Raw genomic sequence first — 18,392 nt, forward strand, 5'->3', positions numbered from 1 at the left:
AAATTAAAGGAACAAAAATGTCTCCATTTACAGATCCACTCCAATGCTTTGAAATCCTTAGAAAGCCAATGGCTGGTAAACCTGTTACAGAGCCCAATAAGCAAGGAGAAACATTTTAATAGTCAGGCCTTTAAACACAACATCAGTGTTGTCATTTGTTCCTGCATGTGCGATGTCAGAGTGTGCAGCTGGAAAAATTATATACATTTGTTTATTTTGCAAGGCTCCTCTCTCTTATTTAGATTAAATCTTAATTACAGCCCAGCTGTTGCATTTAAAGTGACAGCTGCCTTTACCAAGCAAATTGAAAGCCTCTTTTCTGCACAGAGACAGAGGCAATTCCAAATCCACCCTTAATAAATAAATAAAGCAGGCCTGGATTTTTTTGTACATTGTTGCTTCCATTCTGACAGACCCTGGCTATGAAATCGGCCTGGCGAACTGAACAAGTTAAGCTGTTTTTTATTCAATGCAATGACCCTCATACCCTGGGCTTTAGAACAGATGGGCAGGACATGCAAGCTAGCCAGAACATTTCCATTGCAGTTACAGCTGCATAAAAAAACCGACGTCTTCCGTTGCATGCACCGCTCTGGGGTAAGATTTCAGAGGGGCAGACAGGAAATTAGGTGCCTAACTCCCATTATCTCCTCTTGATGTCAAACCAAGGGATATTTGGAACTGCCGCCAAAGACAGGTGATGGCAACATTTTTGTTTTTTGCGCTTGATTAAGTTGGAAGATGGGACTGGGGGGAAAAAATGCAGCCACCTTGGCTTTTGTGCTTTAACCAATGGCTTTACAAAGCCCCTGTGTACATTTTGAAAGACTTCACATCAGTTGCTGGGGGAGGGGGAAAGAATCATTTATTGGGGGGGGATGGGGAATCACTGATGTCAGCAACAAAGCAAGCCAGGTATTGCTGCATTGGAGGGTGCCCATTAAGAAGACCCCTGCACTCCGAAGCCACATCACCTGGAGCTGCCCGTTTCACTTATCGAGGGGAATCAGCTTGGGACTGATGCTGGGGGAGACAGAATTTCCAATGTGCTTGGAAAGGAAAAGCTGATTATTGGCAGACAGCCACCCCTTACACTGGGATGGTTTATTACTGTCTCCCTCTGGTGCAGCTCAGCTGATGTTAGCAGGAGTGCCAGTGTGGACCAGCTACCCATGTTCCAGCCACCCTGCTGACTAGGGTGGGCCCAGTGGATGGTCTAGGTGTCTGTTCCTGATAGGAGAGAATACTGGTGTAGATGCAGCCCATTCGTGACCTTAGAATCAGAAAGTCACAAACCTGTCGACATCTGTATACATAGGCACTAGGGTAGGTTGCCAAAGGCACAAGTGGCAATTAGGTTCTCCCAGGGGCTTTCAATGGGAGTTGAGACCTCATTGCTATTTGTGTTTTGTAAAATCTGCCCCAGCGTCCTTTCATGCTAGTGCATCCCCTGGCTCCCCTGACCTCCCTGCAGCCGTCTTTAGCCCCCGAAGAAGAGCTCTGCGTAGCTCAAGAGCTTGTCTCACTCACCAACAGAAGTTGGTCCAATAAAAGATCATCTCAGCCACCTTGTCTCTGTACTGTCCCGGGACCAAGCACAGCTATACCACCACTGCACTCAGCCCCCAACACATTCTACAAGGAAGCAGTACAGGATAGCAAGATGCAAATATTGACAAGAAACTATGAACACAACATCCCTTTGCAAATGCCGGACGCAGGGTCAGTTCCAGCCAGGCCAGGCACCTCTCTACCAGGGGAAAACTGAAAGGCAAGTGTGATGCCTACTGTTCATGGAGCGGCTTGGTACCCTGCGTGGCACTGTGATGTTTAAAAATACCATCCAACAATGAGAGTAGAATTAGCAAGGCCTAAGAATAAACTCCTCCCCTGGCCATGTACCACCTTCAATATCCACTGAGGAACATAATACAACATTTTGGGGCAAATAAAAATGGTGAGATTTCGGTTAAGTCTTTGAAGGGTTAAAAAAGATCTTCTAATAACCTTGTCTCCTCTTATGCTGTTTTCCAGTCCTCTCTCTCTTTGGGGGACAGGGGACAAAGGGAAATGAGCCTATGCAATCGTATTTCCATCCAACAATTTATAATGCACCACTCACACTTCTATGGTGGCACCCACTGGACTTGAGGCATAACTGGACCATCACATATATAAATGTAGGTGGACATTCCAAGGAAGCTCAGATTTATTTTTAAGTCTTTTTCCAATAGAAAAAAAAATGGTATTTCAAATGACCAGACCAGAACAGGGAAGTGTGGCCTGAAAACACAATTAGTGGCAAGAACTCCCACTGATTCACTGCATGAATTTGGCCAACTCACAACCCCTCTGCCTCAACTTGCCCCTCCATAAAATGGGGGTACTGAGTACTTCCTTCCTTACAAAGGGCAGAGAAAGGATCCCCCTTTTGTAACACTGCTTTAGAGTGGCGCTATTAATAGACCACCAGCTGGTCTCGGTTTCTTGGGCAGCAGGAGAAAACTATCCCCCTAGTATCCGAGCACTTTCCACCTAAAAATCAGTAACAGCGATGTCCCTGTTGGGCTTGACAGGATCTCTGGAACCTCGCCTAGTCAAAACTCTGTTTCAGGCTGTGGGGTTAATTTTTTTTAAATGCTAGAGAGGAAATGAATCAATTTATGGTGGTAGGGGATTTAGGAACATCATTCTTCTGGTGAAAAGGCTTTCTTGAAGTAGATGGTTTTGCAGCATTTCCTAAACATGATCAGATTGTGGATTCTCCTGCTCACCTCTTGTTCCAGATCACAGTTCCGTAAACGGGCTCCTCTTGTATTGTTTTGAGCCCAGAGCAAGGCTACTTCCGTAGGGGCCCTCAATCAGCTATTCTGATGGGGAAAGCCAGGGGAGGAGAGCAAGCTAGGGGACATAGGCGTAGCTAATACAGAGTTCCCCCATTTCGAAGGAGCTGAATGCCACTCACCTGCCCCCAGGACTAGAGCGAGCTATGCAGCAGGAGCTCTGGAGAGTTTGCTCTTTAAAGGGAATTCATTACTGCTTTTAAAAGTAACCACACCAGGAAAAAGTTACTGTGATCTGAGGACACTCCCTTGCTACCTAAACAGCAGAGCCAGCGGCTACTCAAGCCACAGGTGGATTGACACACGCTGTGTGCTGTGAAAGGTGCATGGCAGGGTGGGCAGGACCCGGGTTACATCACTCGGCACCCTGAGCACTGCTGAAGCATCGTTTTCTCTATGCATCCAGAGACCCTTCCCCCTCCTTGCATTATGGTTCCGCGACAGGCCTTGCTTGCACCGTGGCCATTGGGACACCCACACCTGCATAGGGGCACTTTGGGAAAGAGACTCAACCACCCCCCCACTCGGCAGGTCATCGCTGGTGTGCGACCAGACCTCGCCTTACGAGTCGGTACTGGCTATCGCACGGCAGAGCTCCCAGGAGTCTGGGTGGATACCAGAGGAACCTGAAGGAATCCGAACAGCCGCTGTAATGGATACAGATCTCAAAGTCAACAACTACCAGACTGCTTTACTGCCCACCCCCTGGTACCGAGCCTCAGTCCCCAGCCCCTGTGAATAAGGCTCATAAGAGGAGACAAAAGGGTCCAGCCCAACCCTCTCCACAGCTCTGCTCTGACAATCTGACGTTCCAATAGACCAGTCTGTAGTGAAAGTGGTTTTCCAGGCTGCTTCATATTCCACTGTACCCTTGTGATGCTATTGGAAGTATCTGTGCGGCAGCAACCTTCACGCAGTCCCTTGATTGCTGACCCAGAAGGCTGCCTTTTTGCCGCGTGCCTTCCATGCGCATACAAGCGGGTACTGAGCATGTTGCCTCACGCCTAATCCGCGGGAGAGCTGTACGTGTTCAGCACAGCAAGACAAGGACGAGGATCAAAACCTTCTTTGTTTGCCACCCAGATGACTAGAGCAGTTACAACATACACAGTCTGACAAGTCAGCAACCGACGGGCTCGTGAGTTTTACTGGAGATGAAGTGGGAGCACTCCTCTACTAAAGCACTGCTCATTAAAACAAAGAGCCCCCCACCCTTCCCCCCAAAAAATGTCTGAGTCGTATAGTTCTGGGGAACAAGGGGCAGGGATGCCAGGATGGCCAAGGGAAAAATGCCACCTTCCATTGCCACAAGCCTGGGGTTTAAAATAACCTACCGAGAGACATGACAGTATCCATGAATCCTGACCTTAATGGGGCTTCACGTAAATCAAGAGCATCCAGGTTATGCTCCAGAGCTTCAGACTACTGTGATGCAGAAGAGAAAGCGCTAGCTGTGACCTTTCTATCCCGCTTTAGAGAGGTAAGAAAATATTCTGGCTACAGCAAGAGAGTAACGCTGCCCACTCACTGTGTGTGCACAACTCCTCGGTCAAGCTAGCCTGGAACGTTGCAACCACGCTGCTGTTTGCTCACCTCTGCAGCACCTTCTAACGACTGGCCCATGTGATGCGGATGTTCCTATGGCACTGGAAACAAAGCCAGCTGTACTAAACAGGCAGGCGTAACCAATGGGCTAACTTGGAGGTGCTCAAGGTACTTCTGCGCTGTGGACGGGGGCAGGGGGAGGTAGGGTGACCAGATAGCAAGTGTGAACAACTGGGACAGGGGTGGGGGAGTAATAGGAGCCTTATAAAAGAAAGACCCAAAAATCGGGACTGTCCGTATAAAATCAGGACATCTGGTGACCCTAAGGGGAGGAGCAAGGAAGGACCAACTGGGGCAGTTTTAGCATAGCAACCAACAGCTTTTTTAAAAGCAATGCTGTATTTTCCAAAGGAGGTTGTCTCTTCAGACTACGTTTATTTGCCCGTGGGGCACATGACCTGCCATAAAGAAATGCAGAGTCCGCTTCCCCCAACCCCAATAAGCCAAGCAATGTAGGCAATCTCCTACTGCCAGGCTATGAACGTGCACTTCTCCTCCCTGTTCCCTCCCTCCTTCCCTCAGCTCCCATGGGTTAGCTGAAATGAAACTTTATGATTACTAGGCCATACTAGGCCAAGCACTTGGGGGGTTTCTGTTTGTTGCTAAACAGTAGAAAGGAAAAATCTGCATTTCCAGTTGTATTAATGTTTTTAAAAAATTCCAAACCTTGTATCTTTATTATAGAAGGCATCTGAAAACAATAACAATCCACTCTCTCAAAAGTCAGCCTGATTTGCTGTCTCTTTCCTTCTCTCCTGCACCCAGAAAGGCTTTTATTTCTGTAACTTGTCAAGGAACCAGCCTGTAACTATGCAGGATCTATCACTATGGAGACCTGCAGTGTCTAACATTTATCCAGCAGGTCAGAGTGCCCGCTGTTCATTTTCACTCTACTTAGAGGTAGCGGGGTGTGTGAGAAGGAGGTGGAAAGAGAAACAGGCTGAGAAACCCTTTCCAAAAATTGGTTACAACTGTCTGGTCTTTCAAACTTAGTGCATGTTTGAGCAAGACCCACATGGACTGAGAATAGTCAATGGAGCTACACTGGCGCGGATCAGATTGAGGCCCGAGTTATCTGAGCCACAAGTTTCAAGTGCCAACACTTCCCCACTCTAAAGTTATAGGGTTAAAAATAAAACCTACCTGGAACCCAAGAGGGAGAATCTACAGTAGTGTCCCTAGACGTCAATGCAACACTGAGGCAAGCATTCAATAAAAAACCCTGCAAAGAAGCACGGCCACAACTTCTGTTTAAAATGTGTGCCGCAGCAATTGCCAAACATGTGCCCCTGACACACCGAGGCGCATTTCTTACGAACAACACTGCAGCTGGAGGACAGGGGTGTAATCATCAGACCCTCTCCCAAGCTATTCAAACGGACAGTCTGTCTCGGCACAGAGAGCACTGAAAGCAACTCGATTTCGGAAAAGCCATTACCTGTTAGCAGAAAAGCAGGTGCATCTCCACGAACGTGCCTAGGCATAGACAGCTTCTCTGGAGCACAGCATCCCAAAGGTCTGCAAGGAAAATCCAAAAGCTTCCTTGCCACCCAGTAACGTGCGTCCGAACAGGCAGCTGGGAGGTTAAGATTCATGCTACATCCTTCCACTCCCCTCCCCAAGATGTATTCCCACCCCCTCCGAAGACTACAGCTGCCACATCTAAAAAGGCGGCTGTTAAAATAGATCTGGCTTCTCAAGAGCTGCCACAGGAGAAACTGACAGTATCTGGAGAGTCCAGGCTGGGGGGGTAGGGGTGGGAAGGCACGAAAAGGGGGTTTGAATTCCCAGAAAGATTCAACATGAAGTCTCCATGTTTGGCTCAACAGGAAGAGGGTGAACTAAGCACTGAGGATCCTAGGTTCTTCTGTTCGCTGCTATTTTAGTGCGCTGGAAGCCTGCAGTCTGCCGCCCTCTCCGTACCAGCAGTCGAGAAGCTGAATGGTGTGGAGGCGGGGAGGAAGGTTCCCACAGAGAGAAACCGCTGCTGCAGTTTTGTTTCAGTTCTCAGAATGGCATTGTTCTGGGCACACGTTGGTGCTGAACTGGAAACCAGGAGCACCCCCAGCCCCACATGTCAGTACAAAAAAGCCCCTTCCCTGTCTCCAAGAAAAGAGAAACTGACCCACTTTGTTAAATGAAACCAGGTGGCAAGCTTCCCCGAATGGTCCAGCTACGCACAGAAAGGAATGCCAGAGACTTAACACCAGTCCACACTCCCCACAGCAGGAACAGCAAACTCCTTTGGGGTTTCTCCTTACACCAATTTGCTGCCTGAGCTGCTTAGCCTGGAGAAAAATCCGAGCTGTGATTGCAGAGAAATCCCTGCTCTTCATTCACCCTCAACGAGGCTTAAAATAAAGCACAAAGCCTCCCTCTTCCCTGGCTGTCATCTGGCACAGCCCCCAGGAGCTGTGACTTGCACTTAAAGGGACAGCGCTTACTAGTCCAGACTGAAGGCACATGTAATCCGTTTGCCGTTATCTTCGCTGGGGGCAGCACTCAGCCAGCCAAGTGCAAGGCATTAGATTAGGGGCCAAACCCCGTTGGGTACGCTCACACCGGTATTATAGATATCACCCAACAGCGTGCTAGAAACTCCCCTGGTGCATGACGACTCAGGAACCTTAGGTTCTACTCCTACCTCTGCCACTGACTTGCTAGACATACAGAACAAGTCACTTAACTCTTCTATGCCTCAGTTTCTCTGCATAAGGAGGTTAATGATCCTCCCCCACCTTTGTGAAGTGCTTCTAAATCTACAGGTGTCAAATATTATTCTAGGAACACAAAATAAAATCTCTGCCACAAGGAGTTTACAATCTATTCTAAGGAGATGATATAGAAAGAAAAGGTTGGGGAACGGGATGCAGCAAGCAGCAGAGTAACAGAGCAGGGAAGTTTAATACACATCTTCCTAGCACTGGTTTTTGCTCAGAGGTTTGCTTGGGTTTTATTTATTATTTTTTTTAGGAAATTTCTAACAATTTTGTTCACGTACCATTGCAGGGCCTAAGATTGAAATGGGACTAAAATGAGCAGGATTGGGCCCAAAGATTCCCACCGCAGGGTGAATCCTGGCCCCACTGAAGGCAGTGAGGGTTTAGACACTGTCTACATTGAAATCAGGATTTCACCCATGGTCTATAAATGTCCTACCAGGGGAATTAAAATATCAAGGCTACAAGAGAGTGAAAACATTTGCGGGAAGAAATTTAACACTTGAAGTACAGTACTGCCTAGAGGCTCCAGCTCTTAGGCACCCTTTGTGCCAGGCACTGTACAAACACCTGTTAAGAGAGTCCCTGCCCTGAAGAGCTCAGACAGAGGGAGTCTTGTGATCTCCACTTTACAGATGGGAAACTGAGGCAGTGAGATTAAGCAATGTGCCCAAGTCGCACAGGGAGTCCGTGGCAGAGCTAGGAATGAAAGAGATGCGGTAGCTCTGGTTGAGCTAGCACGCTGCAAAATAGCCATGTTGCTGGGGGTACCCTGGACAGCAGCTTGGGCTAGTCACTTAAGCATAAACCTGCCTGGACTCACTGAATACATCCTCAGGCAACTAGCCCAAGCTGCCACCCATGCTACTCCCAGCTGCACGGCTATTTTTGGAACACAAGCGCATGTCTGTCCACCCACACTGGGATGCGAGTTCCCAGCTGCAGTAGCCATGTATTGGACCCACATATCGCTAGGAAGTTTCTGCTCAATAAAAATGAAACTTTTGGTCCAAAGTAGCTAAAACTTCAACAATGCTTTAACCGGGAGTGGCCAATGACGTTCTCATAGTAACGCCCTGTGTTGCTGCAGCACCTTCCATCGGAGCCCCTTGAGGAATGCATACGCAAGGAAGAAAATTGAATGTCAACATCCTCAGCATTGCCGCAAAGCGGGTAAAAATTGTTATTCAAGTTTATTACAGAAGTGCCTTGAGGCCTCCCACTGGAACTGGACCCCATTTTGCTAGACCCCATACAAATATAGCAAGAGTCACCCCCACTACATAAACAGGGAAACTGAGGCACACAGCAGTTAGACAACTGGCTGAGCTCACAAAGCAAATAAGTGGCAGAACTGGGACGTAAACCCCAATCTTACCACTGTCAGTCCTATACCACAGACTGTTCTCCCTCCCAGTTACACATTGGGAACGTAGAAGGGTGGCAGTCACAGAACTCAAGCCGATGCAGCTGTAATGCTTTTATTGATGAGGAGCAGAAAGCTTTGCAAGGATTTTGAGGATGAGGTGTGAATAATGGCCCTATTAAAAAAAACAAAACAAAAAACAGTATTTGCAAGTAGCTGTAATCTCATTAACTGAATGCAGATATCCAAAGGGATCATTGAAATGGACGACAGTCCCTTTGGATCAGAGATAAGTGCTTAACAGGCAGAACAGAGAGGCGGTTACTCAAGCTGTGCATTTTGGTAGCAGATAAGAAAAGAGGATTTGTGCTTCACGTTGGTCCTCAGCATCTCTGCCCATGCAACACTACCACATAAACAGTACCCAATCCTTGTGGTCAGAGAGACGCTGACATAAAATGACTACAGGCCAATTAGCTCCCTCAAAACAAAATGCCACTCGCTTTGTCCTTTCCTGTTCCTGCTGTAGCTCAGGCCAGTCTCACATAATTGCTTGGCAGCAGGAGCTGGTGCTTATGAAAAACCAAGTATCATGAGATTCATGCTGAAATCATGAAACTGAAAACACTGCAAGCGTTCTCACTGCAACTGGCACTAATTAGTTCTCTTGTTGGCAGTTTCAGCAGAGATCTACTGACTGTACAGGGTGTGGAGTCGGAAATCCTTTCCAATCCCCCCGAGGCTGTCCTTCCAGGGAATGGGGAGTTCACACCATCTTATATCTGTCCCAAGGATGTCCCCAAGGTTGGCAAAATGGCACCTTTCCCCCAATGCTAAACCTCACAGAGACCGTGAGATCTGCGCTCTGTATGCCAAGTCCCTACATGGCACTTTTAAAATGAGGAAGGAGACAAGCCTTGGCAGGCCTTTAAAATAGATCCCCAAGCTCCAATAAAGGACTGAAGCACGCATCCCCTCCTCAGTGAGCATGGAAAGGAACTGGATTCCTATGCTACCGTGGCACCCTCTTGTCAGAAATGCTGCTCCACAGCCCAGTTACATTTGGGTTGAAGTGAGACATGAAAAAAAATGCAGAGACAGAGGGAAGGAAATGATGCAGCTTCGCCTCCTGAAGAAACATCTCTGCAGAGCAGGAAGGAGGGAAGCAGTAGGGTCTAGCAGACAGAGTGGGAAGCAGGAGACTGGGGTTCTTCTGGTGAGTGTAAGTGCGCAGTCCAGGGGGTAAGCCAGAGATGCACACTGTGCGACAGAGAGAGAAAGGCAGAGACTTTTTTCTATTCTCAGTTTTGTTCCACGTTAGAAGAAAATGTCTTATCTTTAATTCTTTAGCACTGTCATATGACATTCCCCCAGACAGCCACGGACTTGCCATGAAATCTTGAGCGTGTCATTTAGCTTCTCTCAGGCTAACCCTGCTCACACGAGCAGGTCTCTCTAGATCTCAGCTTCTCCATCTGTAAAATGGGGACAACACTCCCATAGCTCAGCTGCCTGGGGATTCTCTGGTGAAAGGTGAAAGTTATCATCTACCTCTGGCAAAGGCCTAAGTTATTTGACCCAAGCAGGCTGCTGAGCCGTTAGCAAGTCTCAGCATTAACTTCTAGATTAAGCTCAGGTCACATGTTCACACACCGGTTTCCTTGCCTTCAGTAAGGACTCAGGCCCTTGGGCAGCAAAGTGCTAAGCACGTGCTTACGTCCCATTGACAATTCATCAACTCCAAGGCCAGAAGGGCCCATTGTGATCATCTCATCAGACCTCCTGTGTCACAAGGCCATAGAATTTCCGCGCAATAATTCCCAAAGCAGATCTGTTCGAAAAACATCCAGCCTTGACTGGAAAACGGTCGTTGATGGAAAATCCACCATGACCCTTGGGAAGTTCTTCCAATGGTTAATAGGTCTGAACATTAAAGATTTACTCTTCCTTTCCCATGGCGCCTAATGCTCCCTCTCTACCCAACACGAACACGTGTGTCGCTCTAACAGTGGACATGCACTAAGGATCCATACGGCGAATGGATTTCACATTCTAGGCTAGCAGCATGATGAATGGGGCACGAGCTCCCCTTGAAGGGCCATCTCCCCTGGCTTTTACCACTTCCTGTATCCTTGAGCTGGCTCCCCATTTTGGACGTACTGTCTGGTCTTCTCATCACCTCCAAAGCTTTACACCAGGGGTCGGCAGCCTTTCAGCAGCGCTGCGCCGAGTCTTCATTTATCACTCTGATTTAAGGTTTCGCGTGCCAGTAATAGATTTTAATGTTTTTAGAAGGTCTCTTTCTATAAGTATATAATATATTACATACAACAATAGTTTAGTTAAGTAAATAAGGTTTTTAAAATGTTTAAGAAGCTTCATTTAAAATTAAATTAAAATGCAGAGCCCTCCGGACCGGTGGCCAGGCCCCGGGCAGTGTGAGTGCCACTGAAAATCAGCTCGCGTGCCGCCTTCGGCACATGTGCCTTAGGTTGCCTACCCCTGCTTTACACCATCCCTCTTGACTCATCTCTGCCCTTCTCCTCATCCCAGGCTTCCTGCTTTTCACCCGAACTTCTGCTTTTTTAGGATTTCACACCTGGCCACCTTTCAATGGGAGTAGAACTCCCACTGACTTATCATCTCCCCCACTCCTGAACTCACGCCCCCACTTGCTTTCAAAGTCAAAGCCAACCTCCCTCCCTCTCCTGCTCTAGCACAGCTCTTCCGCCACATCTTCAGGGAACAAATGTTTTCACGCTGCTCCATACCAGTCTTTGGGGCTTAGCATCGCCTGTTGTAAAACCACTTTGCACATCTACAGCGCCAAAAAATAATAATTATACCTACACGTAACAGAATCATTCATTGTGATTTAAATGTGTTTACTGTGGGTGGGAGGGGGGAGCCTGTGATTAATATGCCAATCATTTGCCACACAATAATTAGCAAATTACACTCAGAATTATCTAAAAATCCTCAAGCACACAACAACTGATTTTGCAAGGACGTCTCTCGCTCTCTCTCTCATATCCAAATGCAGCCCTGGCACAGCCTCCGGACTCACTGTCTATTTTACACAGGGGCAAAAGAGGCACCCATGAAAAATATGAACTGGCATCTGAACGAGAACCATTTATGGGCAAAAGCTGGTGTTATAGTCATGACTATATTTGGGATTCAGCAGCGAGAATCTGCAAGAGTCCAAACCTCATCCATGAATCAAATCCACAAGCGTTGCAATTCACTAAACTAAACCCAGGTGGAGATAAAACACTTGACTGAACACGATTTCTCCACAGCCTTGGTTTGGACTAGACCAAATCTACTGAGCTTCAGCCCTATTTATTTGTTCAGGGGGAAGGGCAAGGCAGGATGAGACTTGGGGCAGGTCTACACTAAGGGTGGGGGTCGAACTAGGGTACGCAAGTTCAGCTACGTGAATAGCGTAGCTGAACTCGAAGTACCCTAGTTCGAACTACTCACCCGTCCAGATGCCGCGGGATCGAAGTCCACGGCTCCAAGGTCGACTCCGCCACCGCCGTTTGCAGTGGTGGAGTACCGGAGTCGACCGGAGCGCGCGGGGAGTTCGAACTATCGCGTCAAGTCGAACTCACCGCGTCGACCCGGCAGGTAAGTGTAGACTAGCCCTTGAGGTGCATGAAAGGTGGTGACACCATATTCCAGGGTGGATAAAAATCAATTAAAAAATTGAATTTATTTAAAATCAGACTTTTTTGATAAAATGCTTTTTGAGGGAAAAAACCTATCTAAAAATTAGTTTTAATTAAGATATCTTTGAGCTATAACATATCTCATCATGGAATAGCCATTATAAATTCTAATTCTATAGTATGAGAATATAGTCATGTAATGTTTAAGAAAAGTTTTGTAAATGAGTTCCAACAGTTGGATTAGGCACCTAATCTTATGGGGTTCCAGGGGTTTCTGTATAGATTATTTGGGTTAATCTTTCTATCGACTCAATGAGACTCAGTGCTCAGTCCAGAAGATACCATCAAAGATGTTTAGTTTTGCAGTTCTCAAACTGTGGATTATGTCTCTAGATATAACATGCTTGTTAAAAACAAACAACCATTTTTGCTGTTAACTAAAATAGTTGAAATATTTAAAAAAAAATTCATTTAACTATTTTAGTTAAAACAAACAAAAACAAACTTGATTTTAAAAAACTTGACTGTTTAACTAAATTCAAAAATTCATGATTGTTTTGTTAAAATATTGTTTGCTGTTGAAGAAAAAAATCCATAATACATAATATTGTTGTTTTAGTTAAATAAAACAATTTAAATGTTTGCCTGGTGATGTTCTCCTCCTATTACAGCCTGGCAAGAAAATCCTCCAAATACTAATGATTAGCCTGTTGAACTGGAGGTACTTCACCTCCCAGTGACTTCATAAATATCTGCTTCAATTATCTTTGGTAAATGGAATAACCAAAGAATGATTCATTTTCTGATATAGCTGTAAAACTAATCTGAAAAGTTTTCAAAATCAATCACTTTAAAAATTTATAGCATGTACCTTCAAAAAATGAAACTACATCTCTCTGAGTTGTAGAGAATATGTATTAAAAGGTTATAACAGCCAACAAGAATGCACTTTTATGTAGAAATCCATGATTAAATCGAGTCTTCCTGACTTGTGATTTAAATCAAATCCACCCTGCTATATTCTTTTTGGTTCAACATGGGGTGAGATCTGCTGCTGATCTGCTGTTTTTGAATGAATTGTATTTTTAAATCATCAAAGTGCCTCATGCCCAAGGTAGGTGCTTTAATAGCTAAATAAAAATCAAAGCAGTTACCACACGGAGTGCTCACACAATGGGCCTGCAGAGGAGGTCGGCTCATCGCAAATATCACTAACTGAGAAGTGACAGGTTCCGTGTCTCTGCCAAGCCATCAAACCCCACACCACCTACCTCCGATCTGAAGCAGACCAATTGTTTATGCTTTGTACCTCATCACTGACAGGGATGTTTTTCCTACACTATTAGAATTGCTGTTTGGCTTAAATTTTGCAAATTGGCATCCACAAGAAAATTGCAGAAGCTCAAGCCAGGCACAGAACAAACGAGAGAGAGAGAGAGGGGATGATGTTTCTGTAGGTTAAATAGCAGAGTCAGCTTGGAACAAAGCCAAGTCTCAGATGACAGACTATACCCAGTACAAGCTTTTAAAAATGCTACAGCTGCCTCCCTTAAAAAAGAACAAGGACAGAGCTTTTCCATGTCACTTGTAAGCACTTTGGCTTGTTCGCATGCCCTATACCTTGTCTGCTCTTCGACCACATTTAACTATAAGAGAACAAAGAGGGCATTATTAATGCACCTTTGCTCAAGGATCAGTGTCTCCTCATTTCATTATGCATAATTGTTTTGTATAGAGCAGCAACATCCTGAAATACTGGAATGTTCAGAGAAGAGGCTAAAATTAACTCAGCCAGCGCTGCGTGTAAAGGCAGCACACGCTGAATGCATCTCACTGTTGTGATCAACACCTGTCCTTGACAAATGCCACCCCATTGATCCTTTCTGTGTAAACTGAATTTCACATCCATCTTTCACTGGCTTTATTCTAGTCCAAAGCGGCTATGCAGGGAAGGAGACCTTGCCTGACCCTTCAAATGCATGGAAGAGGAGCTGCAGTGACGAGATAATGACTTAATATCCCTCCCTTCACCTTGATAAAGGCATTGCTGTGGCATTATCTAAGTGCTATCAGGTTTGCTACTATTCAGTAACCTTACCATGCAAGCCTCTTTCAGAAATTTGACCCCTGCTTTGACATTTTCCCCAAACCAGCAAATAGTCTCTGAGCATGTCCCAACTTTAAAAAGTTGGTATGTGCGTGTTATGGTAGTGTCTAGGTAGCACCTAGAAGTTCCAACCAAGTTCAGAGCTCATTGTGCCAGGTGCTGTACAAACACATAGTAAGGGACTTCAATCTTATCAGACAAAGGGGGACGTCTACACTGCAATCAGGGTGTGATTGCAACACATGTCGTGGAACTGGCTTTAATTTAGCTAGCTTGTGGACTGATAGCAGTGAAGCTGTTGCTCTGTTGTCCAAACTCCATTTCAGCATTCAGTGGGCACACTGATGCCGGGGTAGAGTAGAACAGACACCTAAAATGGGTCCAAACAGCAGGTTAACCCCAAAGTTTGATTTTGCCATCAGGCTGGCATTCCAGTTTATGTAACCCTCTCTTTGCTACCACTTACAAGATTCTGTATGCCCGAAATCCTGTGGGTAGCTGGGCCTGATCCTGAGAGGTGCTGAGCACCTATAACTCTCAGACTGGGGGCTGGAGCCTCAAAACCCCTCTGCCCCACAGGGAAGTGAGGGCATTTTCTCTCCCCACCCCTTTAAAAAAAAAAAAAAAGGGAACTCCGTTTTATTCAATGGCACGTAGCCTGCAGGGCAAGAATTCTAAGGTGTCAGGACTGTATTGCTAACCAAGCAGCCGGGATTTTAAGACTGTTCCAAGTCCCTTGTTTGCACAATAGCAGTAATCTGCTTTGGAGATGCATAAATGTCTCTCACTCGCCCAGATCTTATCCTCCCCATGCTTAATAAAGACTCAACTCTCCTCGCTTATCAGATGCACAAGACTCTCTGCTTGATGAGATTTCCCCCTCCTCCTGCCTGGGTGCTATAGTTCCATGAACAGCCTAAAGCAACAAGACAGAGAAAAACAGAGGGTTTTACAGTATTTAGCAGCAGCCACAACAGAAAAGGAATCAGAAGTCCAAAATAAAGAAGAGACAGGCTAGCAGAGGCTGGCCTCTCTTGAGCACCCAGGCAAGGTTGCCGAGTTAGAGACCTGGTTCTCTCCCTCCCCCAAGAGTGCTGAGCACCCAATAGCCACAGTGATGTCAATGGGAACTGTGGGTGCCCAGCACCTCTGGGAACGAGGCCATGCCACCTAACTGGCATGTTTGTTTGCAAGGCCTGCCCACCTGGCAAACGAGTCTACTTGTTTAAGCCCTGCTGGGGCTGGAGAAACGGGGTAAATGAGGTTTTCCATTTTGGGGAGGATGCTGTTGGCCAAGAAAGGTTCCTCGCCTGAATCCTGAAGGGACAGCACAACCCGCCAAGAACCTAGGAAAACAGAGGCCTGGAAAGATGTTCTTCGTTGCTAATAGCAACCTCCATTCATCTGACCTCTTTAGAGGAGAATGGCAATTGGTGCTTTCCTGAGGTAGAAGTGAATCAACAGGAGCAGAGGATGAGATTCTGTCTGATCGCATCTTGACTGAGACGGGGAGCAAGGAGAAGAAATAAAACTGGAATCAACCAAGTCCTCCAGGTCTTTCAATCAGAGCTTACAAAAGGACTGAGGCAAGTCACACAGCAGGCTCCTTCTGCGCCCTCCTGCCCCACGTTATGACACCAGTCTAGCTCCCCGATAAGCACCCTGATGAGCTACAAATCAGAATGCACGGGAGGTGGGGGGGGATTGCAAGCTGTCCGCCCACCGAACCTTGCTTTCCACACCATCAACCCCTGCACCCCCGAAAACAAAATCTCAACCAAAAAGGCATGATCAGCGCTGTCACAAGTTGCATGGCTCTGTTCAGCACGACCCTGAAGTCTACAAGGCCTGGGGAACGGTCATTTCTGAGAAGAGGAGAAAAACAAAACAGATGAAATAGGAACAGGCAGGCAAGGGCAACGTGACCCAGTAGTTGCGGATGTATCAAGTTGGAGAATGTCTTTAAGTTACCACCACAGCAAGCCACTTCAACCGCACCATGGGCAAGGGCGGCTAGTTCCTGCATGCAGCGAAGGGAGATCAGAGGGGAAAGGAAACTGGCACATTTCAATATCCATCAGAAGAGCGCTGCCATCTCAGAACAGGCTACAGCGGTCGATTACTCCCAGAATCACTGATCAAGATGGTTCAGGTTCCCATGAATATAGCCCTCTCCAAACAAAGTGGCCGGAGACGGTTGCAGCCGCTGCGACTGCATACACGCCACTCCCGCAGGCTCTGAGACTTCTGGGGCACCAGCTGAAGCTCAGACAGAGACACGACATTGCCGATACTACCTCTGCTGCTGCTGCCGCTGCCATATGCAGAGTGTCAGCAAGGAACATTCAGTGAACATCACAGCTCCCGGGGAATGAGTAGTGAATGCTGATCTGAAAAAAGCCACCATGCTTCCAAGCGCCACAAAAGGTCACAAACTTAACTGAGCATAAAAAGTCATTGCAGACTGAACAAGGAGAGTAGGACATAGCAGGGGGTTAGACTAGATGACCCTTGCGGTCCCTTCTAACCCTATGGTTCTAGGATTATATGCCGTGATCTCTCCATGTGGGAGCGGCGGCAAGAAGTGGGTACCATACCTTGGAGGTACAAAGAACCCAGTGCTCCCTGTACAGCCTATGCAAATAAGCAATAGAAACCCACCAAGTTATGGAAAATTCTCCGAAGCTTGATTCCCCCCCATCCCCTCCTCAAAAATCATGTGAAAACAAACACTGACTGCCCCAAATCAAATGTAAACAGCTCTACAAAGTATTCCCCAGGCCATGAGTCTGAGGTGCAGAAAGGGAAATGTATTGGGGTTCTGCATAAAAATGGAAACAAAATTATTACCCCAGGAAACAAAGGTGATGGTACCAAATGACAACTAGGAAAGTTATTACCTATTTGTATTGCAGCAGCACCTACAAGCCCCTAACTGAGATCAGGGCTCCAGATACATGAGACAGTCCCTGCTACAACAGAAATAGACAAGACAGAAAGAGCAGGATGACAAAGAGCAGTGACATGACTCACCCAAGGTAACGCAGCAGGTCAGCGGCAGAGCTTGGAATAGAATCAGGTCACCTGACCCCCCAGGCCGGTGTCCTAGCCACAAGACCATGCTGCCTCAAGAAAGAGCTCGAGTGGTGAAGGGACATGAATCCTCAACCTCCTGATTCAAAGTAACTGCCACAGAAACACAGGGACCTTAGTGATGTAGAGCAGAAGGCAACGGACTGGAACAAGGGGACAGTGATTCTGCTAGCTCATTGTCAAGGTTACTCAAACATGCTCTGACTCCAATCAACATGTGATGGGTGGAAGCACTCCAACCATAACAATGCAGAATATTTACAGTAAAAAAAAGCCTCAGTAAAATCAGGGATTCCCTTCCCAATCGCTTATGCACCCACCAACAATCTGAAGCCACAGGGAAGGGAATTAGCTACCACAGTAATTGGTTGCTTGGCATCTAGGTGTGAGGATTATACCGATTAAACCCTCTTCCCTCCTGCTTTCTTCACTGTCCTTCATGAGAGTCCGTGTTATCTAACTACCAGCTCTTCGGTCTTCTAAGCAACCAAGGGGCCCAGTCTGAGCCGAGTAAATCCCTTCTCTAGGGACGGAGAGGCACAGACGATCTGGTGATAACTCTTAGCCCGAAGGGGGAGCGTTAAGTTGCTGGGAGGTCAAACTCACCTCGGGCTCAGCTCCACTGAAGTCACTGGAATTGAATCTGTTTGTGTCAAGACTGAGTTTGGCCCTTAGAACTGTATACATTGAAGATGGGAAGCATCCATTGCTTCAGCTACTGTGTCCCGTGCTGGGCAGGTCCTACACGCCCACAGTGTATTTTGGCTTTGTCTGGCCTAAAGCATCTCCAGGGAGAACGCTACCGGCACTCCGCTGTGTCGGCACCCAGTGACATTCACCGCAGGGTACGTGTAAGTGGGCTACTCTTATTAGGCCAAATGCAGACCTGGTGCTGGGCCTTTGATGGAGTTGCAGCTGCTCACTCCAGGTCTGAATTTGGCCCTCTCCCTACCACCACTGACAGGCTATATTCCCCCGCTCCTG

General features: G+C 46.9%; 1 protein-coding gene across 3 annotated transcripts in view; it reads right to left on the minus strand.

The window, feature by feature from the left end:
* MIB2 (MIB E3 ubiquitin protein ligase 2) overlaps nucleotides 1-18,392 on the minus strand; it is a 96,765-nt gene that overhangs the window by 75,708 nt on the left and 2,665 nt on the right. Inside the window, exon 1 of one of the 3 annotated variants that reach the window (XM_044996181.1) lies at nucleotides 5,887-6,005. The exons of the other annotated variants lie outside the window; for them this stretch is intronic. The gene's annotated coding sequence lies outside the window, so the exon portion shown is untranslated. Of the gene's footprint in view, nucleotides 1-5,886; nucleotides 6,006-18,392 lie in introns of those variants that run through there. 3 annotated transcript variants of the gene reach the window in all.

The sequence above is a fragment of the Mauremys mutica genome, chromosome 21 (genome assembly GCF_020497125.1).
Source record: "Mauremys mutica isolate MM-2020 ecotype Southern chromosome 21, ASM2049712v1, whole genome shotgun sequence".
NCBI lineage: Eukaryota > Metazoa > Chordata > Testudines > Geoemydidae > Mauremys > Mauremys mutica.